The sequence below is a fragment of the Acanthochromis polyacanthus genome, chromosome 5, assembly GCF_021347895.1.
Source record: "Acanthochromis polyacanthus isolate Apoly-LR-REF ecotype Palm Island chromosome 5, KAUST_Apoly_ChrSc, whole genome shotgun sequence".
NCBI lineage: Eukaryota > Metazoa > Chordata > Actinopteri > Pomacentridae > Acanthochromis > Acanthochromis polyacanthus.
The window spans coordinates 17,665,836-17,680,323 of record NC_067117.1 but is presented as its reverse complement, the minus strand read 5'-3'; positions in this window follow the sequence as shown (position 1 = coordinate 17,680,323).

The following is a 14,488-nucleotide window of genomic DNA, read 5'->3' as shown; positions in this document are numbered from 1 at the left end:
TGTGGGAATACAACAGAAGAGGCTCTGGTCCAAGCTGCACTCAGAGTGTTTTCCATCCAAACCAGTGACAGGAGGGTGCTGGTGGTCCGAATATGGTCCAACAGCAGTAAGAGGAGAACCCCAGGGCAGCAGCGTCCAACCTGAAAGCCAAGACATCAGCCTCACTTTTTTCTTCAAGCAGATATGAAGCTCTTGGAATGGTTTACCGGAGTACTAAGAAGAAGGAGAACAACGCTTCTTTTGTTTTTTAACTGTCCTGCACAGAGAGAAGGAGCATAATTTGGCTAAGAGAACAGTGAACAGCCCAGCACACTATATGTGTGAATGAATATGATTTTACAGTGTGAATGAAAGTGTTTTGACATTGTTATGTTTGGAAGACCAGTCCAAAAATCTGAGCAAGTTCTCTGTAGGCTCTATGATCACACTGATACACCAAATAGCACTTGAAACTTACTTGTCAGTGATTAATCATCATGTTTCTGCCATTTCTGATAGTTGGAAGAAATAAGAATGAGAGCCTACCAATGAGGAGGAACATTTTGTGCAAAGACTATAGATTACTACATCAGTGAATTTAGCTAGCTGAGATTGGTTAGCTAATGTCAGTTCAACAACAGGAACATCTTAGCTCACAAGACAGAACAATCCTACTGATTTTACTTGACTGATTCAAAAAGTCTTAAAAAGTCAGTTGGAGTTAACACAGAAGTTTGTTCATATTTCTGACACACAGTAGTCTGTTCGAATACAAGCAAACTCTATTACATTGTATAAGTTAATGTAAATGCAGACAGCAAAAAAGTCAATGAAATTTACAGAATATTTCCTTTCTATTTTGCATTTGTTTATCTGATTTTATTTTGTCACAGAACAACACAAAAAAATGTAAGTTTATTAGTAAATTAAATATCAAAAATTGTTATATAAAGTTAGTTAATTAGGCTTGATATGCTCTGAGTTTATTATTGTAATTATAATCAAAAGTAGTTGTTTAATAACAGTGGGTCCACAATTTTTCAAAGGTAAATCAATTAATTTTAAAAGCTTTTTGTTTACCATTAAAGGACTGTGAAATATTTCTGATTTTTATTGAAATTTAGATGACAATTAGGATGTAACAATAGACTGTTGCAATTACAAACTGAATTTCTAGTGAACAACATTTTCACATTATTTACAAAATCTTATCACATCAAATAATTTAGTAAAAACTGAAAAATAATGAAACCTCACTGTAGTACTAAGCCTGATTGTTTGTATGATTGCAATATTCAGTCATGTTTAGAGGAATTTTCACTGATTTTACACCTGTAAGCATCGTTCAATAAATATTAAAATTTCCATGAACGCATATAATTCAATGTAAAACTGAGACTACAAACTATATTTTAATATTGGAAAATGACAGTTATTATTTTACTGTATTCTTCCACACCCCAACTGTCTGAATCTTACCTCTTTTTTTATATACATACATTTTCTTTTTCCTTTACATTTTCTTTTCAGTGCAACATTTATGTGCAATGTTAATTTTAATGCAAACAATTGTGATTAAAACATTAACCTATTGAAATAAATTTGTGCCTACCTATCTAAAATAAAATGTGATGATATCCAAAATAACTGGTTTTCTGTTGGCATTCTTGGCATTACATCAGAACTTTTATTGCTTTGTATGAATCCTACCCTTAGGTACCAATATAAGAAACATTTTCAACACCACAACTAATGCGAGAGGAATGACTTCTTTTTAGACCACAATCAAATTCTGCATTTTCAATCAAAGCTTTCTTGTTCAATATTGATTTTTATCTTCATTTTTACTGAAAACAAGAATCAAGAATGCAAAATCAACTTTTACACCATGAGACTTGCTGTGTCAGTGAGTGAAGTGTGAAGCGAGAAATAGAGGACAAGAAACAAAGGGAGAAGAGAAAGAACAGGGCTGACCCGGTGCAATAAAAGATGAAGAAAAGTGGCTCAGGCATGTCTGAGGAGGAGAAACTTTGTCCTTTACTGAATAAATATACACTAGATCAGAACAAGTATCCCAGGAGAGAATTTGAAAGCTATGGGACAGCAGACTTGCATTGTGCTGTAGTCACTTATTTTATCAAATCAACTTTTTTCTCCAAATATTCTTAATTATTTGTCCTACAGCTTTGGTTTTTTGTAGGTTGTATAGTGATTCACAATCATCAAATTTCACCATATTCCAGAAAACTCCATGTCTGAAATCTTTTTTTTTCCTCAGAAAAAAATGTCAAAAACAGTACAAATGTAAAACTGTAACATGAAGACGTTCTACTTATGTTTCTGGACCTCTTTTCAAATTTTGGCCTGGCCACCGCCCTGGCAGCAAACTGTGCGTATATCGTCTCTCCTGCAACACGTACCAGGGCCAGATTAATTTGAGTTAATAGATGCGTTCTCAGGCCTAGTTTGGAGGGGATAAAGGACATTTTCATTAACTTTCTTTATATTTAATGTTCAATTAGTTGCGGGTATAACCGGACCATAATCAGATGGAAATATGGGCTGGAATTAATGCCCCGGCAGGAAGAAAGAAAGACCAAGGGATTGGTATGCACCCAATGCAAGCTGCATGTGGATGTGTGCGTCTGTATGAGGATATGTGTGTGTTCTTGTCTTCATGAGTGTTAAAAAAAAAAAAAAAAAGCAATGCTCAGCATGCATAGCATTACAGTACAAAGGTATTAAATCTCATAAATATATTTAGAGAGATTAGATGAGATATTTACATGAATACACAAACGTGCTGTTGTGTCAGGAGCAACGCCGCCGGGGGAAAGAGAGAGAGAGAGAGAGAGAGAACGAAGGAGGTTTACAACAGCATAAAGAGAAAATGAATGACACGGAAAATAGAAAAATCAAACGCTTTATTGTGTGGGTGAGGCATGCTTTTATCATCCTGATAGGCAGTGTTTAGTGTCGTGTGTGCGCGTGTGTGTCTGTGACTGATGCGGCGTGTTGTGTTGCATGTCACGCTGAATGATAGGATTACTCATTTTCCCCTTAGCAGAACACAAATCACGCTTTTATCCGGCATCATTGAATCTTTCCAGGGTTAAGTGTTTATGTTCACAGCTTCTCTCTGCGCCATGCGTGTTTGTCTCTTTTTTTTTTTTTTTGCATATTTTGTTTGACTGTTCAGCAGAATATTCCTTCAACCTTCAGCAGCAAAGTGAAATGGCAGAAAACTAAATGACAGCTAAAAACAGTGACATCTTGTCTCACTTGTCAGCAGGAGGTGTGGGGCTGCATATCTCCGTTTCACATGCACACACACACACAGAAGCACTCAGCAGTGCACAGAGGGAGATGATGGGACAAATAGAGAGGGAATCACAGGAGAAATTCAAAGAAAAGAGGCCAGAAGAGAAGAAATGCACTGAAAAGCTGTGTATGCGATATGTGTGTGAACTGTGTGCGTGTGGTTGAGGGTCAGGAGGTCAAATATGAGGTCACTGTCTGAGGATTTGTGGTCTGGACTCCTGCCACGCACACTTTGGGAACAATGTTGACAACATATTCTTCGTGTGAAGAAGTTAATGGAAGAATATCAGTCCTGCAAGCCCACTGGTGGCTAAAAAGGATAAACCCTTGATGTGCAGGGTTATTTCATTCCACTTTATGTACTCCAACTCTAATTTTCGGTGAAGTAGAGGTCGCAACAGTGGTGTCACCTTTTTGATGCTGCTTGAAATCTGCTTTGTTGATGTTTTGACACCAGCACCTTTCTGTCTCTATATCTCACCCTTACATAAAATGTAAAAAAGACATGCACAAGTTTGTGCAGTTAAGAAGGTTAAGAGGATGTCAACTGAAAAATCAAAGTTTGATGCAGAAATAGAATATTCCAACATCTTGCGTAACCAGAGAATGAACACTGGTATGCGATACTGCAAGATTTCATATTGATCTAATACCAAATAAATACAGGGCCAGCATCGCCGGTACCGATCCTCCAAACTAATTTTATCAGTAGTTGGTAAGTTTAGAACAGAGGTTAGGTGCTGGATATGGTCCAGATCTGGAATGAAGATGGGGTTGTTAATGCTCACAGGGTCTAAGTATCAGACTAATTCCTGGGTAGGTTTTCTGTGGGTCAGGAAGAAGAATCTGGGTTCACAATGAAATCACAATGTGAGGGATGATCTCCTTAAACACCAGTACATAGTTACTTTTGTAATGTTGAATACAGTCGTTTTGTTTGATACCCCTATGGTTATTTTCTTTGAAAATCAAGTTATGTCAGACATTGTCAGTTTGTCACACCCACCTCGTCCCACCTGGTTGCAGGTGAAACACCTCACTAGCTGAACATTTGCTTATCCAGAGACACTACATTTACCGATGTTCCCTAAACGCCTCAGTGCAGACTGTGGAAGATGCTGCTCAGTTGTCAGCAATGTTCAGACAATTGGGTGAGTAAAAATTACTTTGAAAAGAGTGAGATAAAGTGCCCTCATTACAGATTATTCTAAGATGAAAGCAGTTGATTTCATCCACGTGTTGTTTTCTATGAGTGAAGAAAACAGCGCATATAAGTGCACTACGTCTTTAAAGAGCGGAGCACATTTTTAATTTTAAAGGCCGCAGTGAATTGTTTCTGTATAGTGGTTAGAAGCTAAAACTCATGATTGTGGTAAATGATTATTTGATTTTGTAGCTGTGCTACAGTACTAGTCTTTGTCATTGGTTGACTGGTTTGGTATCTTCCTGCCTGCAGTCTGATCATCAGGTGCGGCTCAGCAGGATTTCTCCCACTCTGACTCCTCTTTCCTCAGTTTTGGTTTAGGAATGCAAAACAGCTAAACAGCTCGTTTTACACATCAGGGAGGAACAGACTGACAGAGATACGGAAGAAATTAAAGTTATGCTTTCCACCACTATGATACATGATGTAGGTAGCTGAGCCGGCTTGCTTGTTTGTCTGGTGCTGCTGAGTGACGTGACGGTGAAACATCCAAACACAACAGGGAGGAGTAGCCAAGGCCGTTTCTTAATATTCTTAATACCAAGAATAAGTATAGACATGTAGGCATATTGAGAAATGGCCCTAATGTGCTGCTCCATTCTATGACAGGAGGAGCTCTGACACAGACAGCCAGGTCGTCTGTTTGATGAAACTGCAGCAGTGCAGACATACAGGAGAAAAACTGAAACTAAAGTATCGATCTCATTGCACTGATATCGTTCAATATCAGTGCCAACGCTGTTATCAATATTATCGATAACTGGATCCATCCAGGCTGCACAGTGTCGTAGCGGTTAGCACCTTCGCCTTGCAGCAAGAAGATCCCCGGTTCAAATCCCGGCCTGGGATCTTTCTGCATGGAGTTTGCATGTTCTCCCTGTGCATGCGTGGGTTTTCTCCGGGTACTCCGGCTTCCTCCCACAGTCCAAAAATATGCTGAGGTTAATTGATTATTCTAAACTGCCCATAGGTGTGAATGTGAGTGTGATTGTTTGTCTGTATATGCAGCCCTCTGACAGACTGGCGACCTGTCCAGGGTGTCCCCTGCCTTCGCCCGAGTCAGCTGGGATAGGCTCCAGCCCCCCCGCGACCCTAGTGAGGATAAAGCGGTGTATAGAGAATGGATGGATGGATCCATCCACTCGCTTCTAATGAACGGTAATGGTGAGCGTTTGTAAACAGTATAAGGAGAGAAGCTCAAAGGAAAAACTAAATAGTGTGTAGTTGGAGGGGTCACAGAGACAGTAAAGGATCATCTGTCAAGGTTATGTTCAATCCTTTTTCTGTCAGATCTGAGATCTATCAAACTTCATTGTTCAATGAATAATAAGAGTCAAGTTGAGAATCTTCTGAGGCCTTTATCTACCACATTCTCAAAATTTCATATAAAAAAAACGCGCAGCTTCTAGATATCCACCACATTAATTTACTTTTTAAACCCATTGAGTGATTGAAATATTTTATAGTTTGACAAGGACAGTTTTGTGCTGATTTACCTCAGAGAAAGAGAGAGAGGACAGCAGAAAGAGGCAAGACTCTTAAGAGGCTGCACCCACTAAACTGTTTGTATGCAGTGTGCTCCACTTTTGCATTAATTAAACACAGGGAATAAATTCTGATAACAGAACATCGTATTTCATTAGGCCTTCATGTCTGTGCCACATAAACTAGTTACAGTTTGAAATAATCTTCAGTCATAGTCGACTAAATTTCAAGTCATAGCAAACGAAAAGTACATTTAACAAATCCAGTGTCCCCCTTTACATTTATTGGAGTTGGTGTTTGTGCACTCCATCCAAGTGAATTCCTTTCCTACTTTCAAACAATTTCATGCTCCAATTTCAAAGCCTACTGCTTCAAAGATAACAGAGGAACATGCAGGAAATTCTGATCATTTGGCTAAGATCCCTTCTGAGTTCATTAGCTGCCCACATTAATTGAAAACAAACAGGATAAATTGACCACAAATGGAATTTTGGGTGAAATCTTGTCAGCAATCCAATAATGATGTAAAAAAAAATCATTTCAATTATACTGTAAGCTGTCTAAAGCTGGGGTCAGATCTGCCCCTCTCCACTGAACTTCAGGGCTTCCCAGGCTCTGTCTTGGTAAGAGCATCCAGGGACTTGAACATAGACGATTACTGAGGTAATTTGGCTGAAAGCCCACTTGAATTGGCCCAGACCCTCGATACTATCAGCTTCACAATTAACCAACAAAAACAGATAACCTCCAAATCTCTGCAAGCCGTTGCAGCTATAATAGCTCACCAGTCTTGCTCGACACACACACAGACACACTGCACATACACCCCTGCATATTCTGTACATACACAGATACAGTACAGAACAACACACTCACAAAGTCACACACAAATGCTCGCACAAACCCAAATACACTGCAGGGATTTCTGTCCAATTAACATGCATGCAAAGCAATTTAGAACCCAACAAGATGTTTTTGTCTGACTGCTCCAGGGTAATTTAGCACTTCTGTTTCCACACAAGTCTGCCATGGAGGGGGGAGGGGGTGGAGCGAAGAGGGGTTAGAAAAGTGGAATGGATTTCTTGATTAAAACTGGCCTTTCCCCCCTCTCTCTGCGTACAGAGGCGCGAGGCTGCGGCTACACACACGCAGCAAACATGCAGCGAATCCATATGCCCTAATACAGAGACAGCATCATTGTTAATTTCCTTTGTTAGCTGTCTGCTCTCCTGGCCGATTTAATTTGTGGTGCTGTTTTAGTGAGCGCTGGGCAGGAATTGAATTAACAGACATTCGTTCAGTCGTACATTCCTCTGTCTCCGTCTTGTTGTGTGCGTCAGTTTTACATACTGTTCAATAATTGGACTTAGATTACTGTTGATGTGAATGCATGATCACACTGATGCCTCGCTGCAACTCAGAGTCCAGAGACGGTTAGCTGACTGATGTGGTTTGTGTCATTCAGACTAAATTAATTCTCAACAACACACAAGGAAAATGCACAACTGCTGCTTATGGAAATAAGAAGCATCTTTGCTTGAAGCTTTGAGCTTTTATTTCTCATGACTGTCACTCACTGCAACCCCTTTATCAGTCTCAGTATTTCTCTCTCAAATACGGAAACACTCGTGTTAAAGTTTTGAGTGGGTGACTTGCTTGCCTTTTCCGCTGAAAGTTAATTGTTCGGCAGCAAAAGAGCAACAAACGCACACAAATGACGCACGAGATGTGAAGATCGGGAAAAATGAGCGTGAGACAGAAAGCATATTAGACAAACGCAGTGTTTGGGCGTCCACCTTCACAGCTCCTTCTTTCTCACCCTTTCTTCACGTAATTAAACCTATAGTCACTTTCAATTAGCTAGCTTTCCTCCCCGTGCATGCCTTTATGCAAAAATTAATTAGTCAATTAGCCAATTAACATGTGAGCAGGTCTTTGTGTTAACGAGGCTTTTACAAGCTGTGGCAACCCTGCAGTAATGGCAGACAGGCAATAGACGCCATGGGACTAGTTCACACCACACTGATTCTACGCAACCAGGCTGCCGCTTCATAATCACGGAGCACACACATTTTTCATTTACTGCTGCAAACCCCTTTACCTCCACGCAAGCAGATGGACTTGCTTGCTTATTTTACCCCCATTTCTGTGATTAGATGTCTTTCATTAGGTGTATCAAGTATGTTGGGACCCGGACTGGAGCGAGGCCACAATTCCCCGTAGACTCCTAATGTTGCCACGGTGAGGCCCAGCCGCCGCACACTGTTCCCGCTAAAAGCAAAACCGGCCCTTCCTCTATTAGGCCCCGACCACAAATCACAGGAGTTTATTTTTACTGCGCATTGTACACAGACACACATCTCCCACTCGAGTCACATAATATGCACGGCCTTTTCTTTTCCTCCTCTCGCACAGACAGAAACATGCGCACGGTCCAGTTGTATCAGGCCAGCGTCTGTTCTGTGTCTGTGTATAAATACGGCCCAGAGACAGCAGTAATGGCTCCTGCTTCAAATAAACAGAGAGCAGAGAAGCCTCCCATCCCTGCTTCCCTCTGACCTAAATCACCACTGGACAGACACCCCACTTCCTCACGCTGGACGTTCTCAAAGCAGGCCAGCGCCGCTCTACCAGATCCGTGCGCGGCTATGTGTGTGTGTGCGTGCACGTGGACAAGCGAGAGGCCGAGCAGGCAGAGAGGGTTTTGATATATTCCACATGTTGCTTGCAATCCAGACACAACAACTCCTCGGCATAAGGAGGAGTGTTATGTATATATTAAAAAAAAAAAAGAGAGGAAAAAAGAAGCAAAGAGTCGAGGAGAAGTTTCTGCTGGTGTGGAGGAAAAGGGAGTTATCGTGGATATGAGCTGGTGGGGGTGGGGGAGAAACAACACACATGCTTTCAGGAAAGAAAAATACGAGGAAAAAGCACGAGCTGCTTAGGAGTTTTCATGTGCTGAGGTGGCGAGTGGATTAGCAGGGAGCGGGACAATGAATAGGAAGAAGGAGAGGTCACAGCGGGTTCATGTAAAAGACCCATCTGATCACCAAAACAGAACCCAAATAAAGAACCTGTCATTTTTGGTTTAATTCATATAAATAGACACCTACACACACACACACCCACACACACATTTTGCGCTGGTAGCCGAGATCCCTCTGTCAGTAAAGAGCACCGGCCTCCTTGAGAACGTTTATTTTCCCGTTCCATCAATCTAAACAATCCCTTAAAAGGGATCGCAGATGTTTATGGGCCTTCACAGAACAAATGCTGCCTTTCTGACCCGCAGATACACACTGCACTCAAAAGCATGCAAATACACACACACACACACACACATACACACACAGACTCCCCCCAGAGGAAGAAAAAAGAGGCAAGTGCTTGTAATGAAGACACACGCTATGAAAGAGAAAGGCAGAGGATGGGACCAAAGTCAACAGCAGCCTCGGCTTAGTGTCGCTGACATAACAAACACTCCACATGCTCTTTTACATGCGCTGTTTTGGGATATACACAGTTTTTAGCAAAGCGTACAGGTGATGAGTCATACTAATAGGCCGCAAAAATAAATGGATCACCACTAGCACTGCCGAATTTCAAAGTGATCGGACAAATGAGAGTATACAGAGCACTCTTCACAGAGGAAACAGAAGAAGAGGACAGGAAGGCTGTGAGTGTGTGTGTGTGTTTGCCTGTTTTTTAAAGGCTTGTTAAAAAGGCTGACCGCTCTGCCTGGGCTCTAAAGCCACTCAGACAAGCGGTGTTTTAGTGTAAACACACACAGTGGTTTTCCCCTTACATGGCCATGTGCTGCCAAACTGTGTTTGTGTGTGTCTTTGTGTGCTGAAGATGGGTGATTATGGTCATTATTAACCTGCACAGTGTTTGTGTGCAGCAGTGAGCTCATTTTCTAGAACAGGCTTGTTTATACAGTGCCAGGTATTTTATGTCACGAACACTGTGCCACTCTACAGGGCATATCTTTCATCTCAGACACATACCGCTGTAAGCACTCAGTGGATTTGGTTTATTCGCACCCAAAATATCCATTTAACAGGAGAAGGAAAGATGAAATGGCATGTTAGAGAATTCCGAAGCTGCCGAGAAGCTATCCTGTCATCTTTGTGGGACAGTATCTTGTGGCTCTCACACAAACCCCTCCGTGCTAGTGGTCAAATAATTTTCAAATTGGTGACTTCAAAAAACTTTATCCGGGATTCTTTTTGATTGCTCTGACACTTTCCCGTTAGTTCATTAGCTCTATCTGTGGCCATATATGGCAAATAAATGAAGTTTGAGTGTTTTTATAGCCTTAAGATGGTTCGCTCTCCTATCAGGGGTAATGTGTCTTTATGATAGTGACTATTATAACTTTGGGCAGTGAGGCAGGGACACAGGGGAGTGTGAGGGGTTGGGGTGGGGGGGTGTCGGTGGGGTGTTGGGTCCTTGTAATGAACCTCGATTCATCTCCTCCTCCTTCTCACACACACACACACACACACGCATATGCACACAGTCAAATTGGCCAACTCTAAAGGCTCTAAGGGCACAGAACGCTGTGATTATGACCGGCTGGCCATGAAAAATTAACAGGTTTATCTCCTTCCTTCTTCTCCCTCTATCTCCTCCTCTGTGTCTCTCTGCCCCTCTCTTTATGGTAGTTACTCTTTGTACGTCCCCCCATCCCCCTGTTCTGTCCATCTCCACTCGTCCCTACCTCCAGCCCGGCTATACTTTTCCAATTTTCTTTCAGTGTCTTCCGCTGAGCCCAGGGGAGGACTGGGGGAGAATGGAGCTGTGATTAAGTTGATACATTCTAGATAATAAAAGCAGAATGGCTATCATTCTCTCCTCTCTCTTGTACGCAAGAGCGCCTCAGCCCCTTCACCCCACCCCGAACGCTCCTTTTTCCCTCTCTGCTGTGGGCAGTTTGGACACTGATAGACGAACCATATGAAAGGACAATGGATGGGAGACAGTGCAAGGATGAGAATCGGCGAGATACGTACAAGACAGCTTCCTTCGCTTCTTTTTGCTTGATATCGTGCATTACTGCAGCACCGTTCCACTTGGAACATTTTAGTGGCAGATATGCTCAAGTTTCACTATCACTTAAAGCCTCAGTCCATCCTCCTGCCTTTTTTACTCTCTGTCCTGAGTGTCTATTCTGCTTGACCCACTTCACGTCTGTCTGTCTGTATTCATTCAGCATCCTGTATTTGTGTGTTTGTCAGCACTTCGTACAGGGTTGCACAGCAGACAGTAAGTTCAAACAAGCTTTGAGTAACCAAAAAACGTGCAAATTTCGACGTTAAAATGTCACAATTGTTTTGTTAAATTTTGAGATCACAGTTATCGGTCACAATTATTCCTTTGCTTTAGGGACAAACATTGATATTGGACATTTATATATCAATAAATAGGACACTGCTTTCATGTTATGTTGCATTCTCACTAATGTACAAATCTTTGCATGAAAGTAAAACTTAATCATATTTCAATTCACTGTGATCTAGTTTGTCACAGAAATATAAAGTCCTGCACAAGTTTTACAAAAACTCGAAAGAAAGAAAGAAAGAAAGAAAGAAAGAAAGAAAGAAAGAAAGAAAGAAAGAAAGAAAGAAAGAAAGAAAGAAAGAAAGAAAGAAAGAAACATGTACAACATTTGCCAAATGTCTTCATATGTTTCCAACACTAGTGGAAAAATGGTGAATACATATTATAGATAATTTACTATTTAAATTGTTCATTTGATTACATACTTTGCATACTTGCATACTTCCTGTCTGTTTTGTGTAAACACAGCCTGCGGTTCAGCTGAGTTCATCCAAAAAGTACCTAAATATTTGTCACATGACTGTTGGTCACAGCTGATTCACCGATGACTTTATAGTTGCACTGATGGAAGCAAAATCTTTGGCTTTTTTTTTTTTTTTTAACGGAGTCTGATTAGTGGACAGTTTATTTGAGGCAAATTTTAAATGAGACATGAAGAATAAAGCTCACGTTGAACTGATATTAATCACAGAGGAGTAGCTCAAGCACCATCAGAGTGTTAAAAAAAACAATGATTTATACAGTTTTTACAGTCTCTGGCTCTGGTAAGAGCTGTAACTTCACTGATTTTGTGAAGACATCATGTCTTTCAAACTGGGTGGTAGTTTTGAGGCTCACAGACTTAAAATAAAGTTCTTCATCTGAAATCAGGGCATGTTTTAGAGGCATTGTATCAATAAAATTATACCTAAAATGATTTATTTGCTGAACACCTCTTTATACTGGACATTACAATTTTGTGATGTTCCCTAAATGCCTCTTGCGTAGACTGTGGTACATGATAGCTGGGTGGCTGCACACAGAGAAGCCTCTAGTCTCCCCACTTAGCCACTGCAGTGCACACGGGTGTGACTAAGATTGACTTTGAAAATATTAAAATAAGGTATTCTAACATAAGATCCAGGTTCAGATCAAGTTTCATGGAGTTTTCTATGAGTTTTCAATGCCGAAATCAGTTGTGATTGCGACAGATATTTCATTATTTGTGTTTAATTATGGTGATACAATATTGACACTAAAACTATACATTTGTCAATGCCTTGCTTTGATTATCATAAACATGTCTTTCTTCAAAGTCCTCTGTGATTTTTTTGGTCTAGGTACAGTATAAAACTGATATGAGAATAAGCAAAGATCAGTAGAAATCTGAGGACATCGCGCTGCCTTATAATGCTTATCCAGTTTGAGACGTATAAACCTTTATAGGAAAAAGAAGAATTGACCCTTAGATACCTAATCCTAAGTTTCAAAAAACACTTTAAAAAAACAGATCTGATTAACATGAACACTGTTTAAGGTGTGTTTTTACATAACATATACAAAAATATGACACCAACAGAAAGTATGAGGGCCTCTTGAATTTCACAGAGTATGCGGAAAACTTTAAAATACCTGCTAAAGCTCCTTGTATCCCATCAACATACAGTACCCAAGCAAGAGTTTCTATATTTTTATGCTTGCAGGTGACACATCCCTACCACCAAATGCACGCACTACAGATCTATCATTACAATATCGCAAAGTAAAACTGGTCATAAGTCAGTGAGTGACCTTGTCATTTATAGTGGTTTCACACAGAAGCCATAGTAATCTTTATTTTTATCTTAACCTTCATTTCACTGTCACTGAGTCTTAATATTAATGTACTCGTCTTACTGTCCGCAAGACGAAGATCCCCTAAATATTGAGATGCTCAGACTTTAATGGGACATGAACTGGCCTTGACGCTGTCCCAAAACACATACACATATGCACACACACAAAAGGGTCCAGTAAAAACAGTCCAAGGGGAAACGGACAGTCGAGTGCTCTTCTGCCAACGGAACACTTTGTTCCTCCAGAACGTAAACATACTGATTTATCTCAACAGCTCTCTTCAAACATAGCCGCCTCTCTTCCTCTCCTCCTCTGCTCCTCTCCTCTGCAACCTCTCTTTCTCTCCAGCTCAATGCCCTGCTGCACCCTGCTGCCCTCTCTCACCGGGAACTTGTGATGTCTGTGTTAATGCTCACAAACACCGGCAGCCCAGACCTCACCTTGTTCGCTTTCTCTCTACCTTACATCTGTGCTGTTCCGATGGGGAAAAAAAGGAAAAAAAAAAAGAGCTCTACCTCTCAAACACTCAAACCCACAGCGCCACAGCAGCCCCTGCACGAGGTGGAGAGACGCTGAGAGCCGCTTCTGGAATAAAACGGCAAATCAAGCCCTCCAAACTAAGGGTGACCAGCCTCTTTACCTTGCATGTACTCATGCTACCCTTTCTTTTTCATCCCTCCCCTCTCTCCCCCCTGTCGTTCCCTTTCACGGTTTGGCTAAATACGTGCCACCTTCTTCCTCCACTTCCCTTTTCTCTTTCTCCTTTCTCTCGGGATGGAAGTTTGATGGCTTACACTGATTCCAACATCACAGTCAGACTGACAGTTGACATTCTCCCTTCTTTAAAAACCTGTCCTGCTCCTTTATTTCCCTCGCTCTGCTCAGATTGCCAGACTATTGTCAAAGGTATAGCATCGGGTGGGGGGAGGGAGGGAAGGGACGGACGGGAGGGAGGGAGAGATAGCAGATTTCATAGTCCTCTGATTGTGTGATTTCAGAGGCTCGGCTGAGTAGAAGTAAGGTACAGCTGAAGAGAAAGCAAAAAAAAAAGTGCACGGTAAGAGACAAAAAGTAAGTGAGAACAGAGGCAGATAATAGGTCGGTGCTAGACTGGGACGCTCTGCTGCGATTGGTCGTTTAAATTGTTCGGCAACCGGTGATGCTAAAGAGAAAACCAGAAATGATCAACTGTTGTTGCATTTCCATAATGTGTTTTTGTCTGATCTTTGAAGGATTGCATCAGAAAAAAATTAATAGAAATTGCAAAATTCGAAAAATGTTTGAACAATTTTGGACTTAAAGTGTTTTTTGACTTTTCAAAAAAAAAACTACTTCATGCAG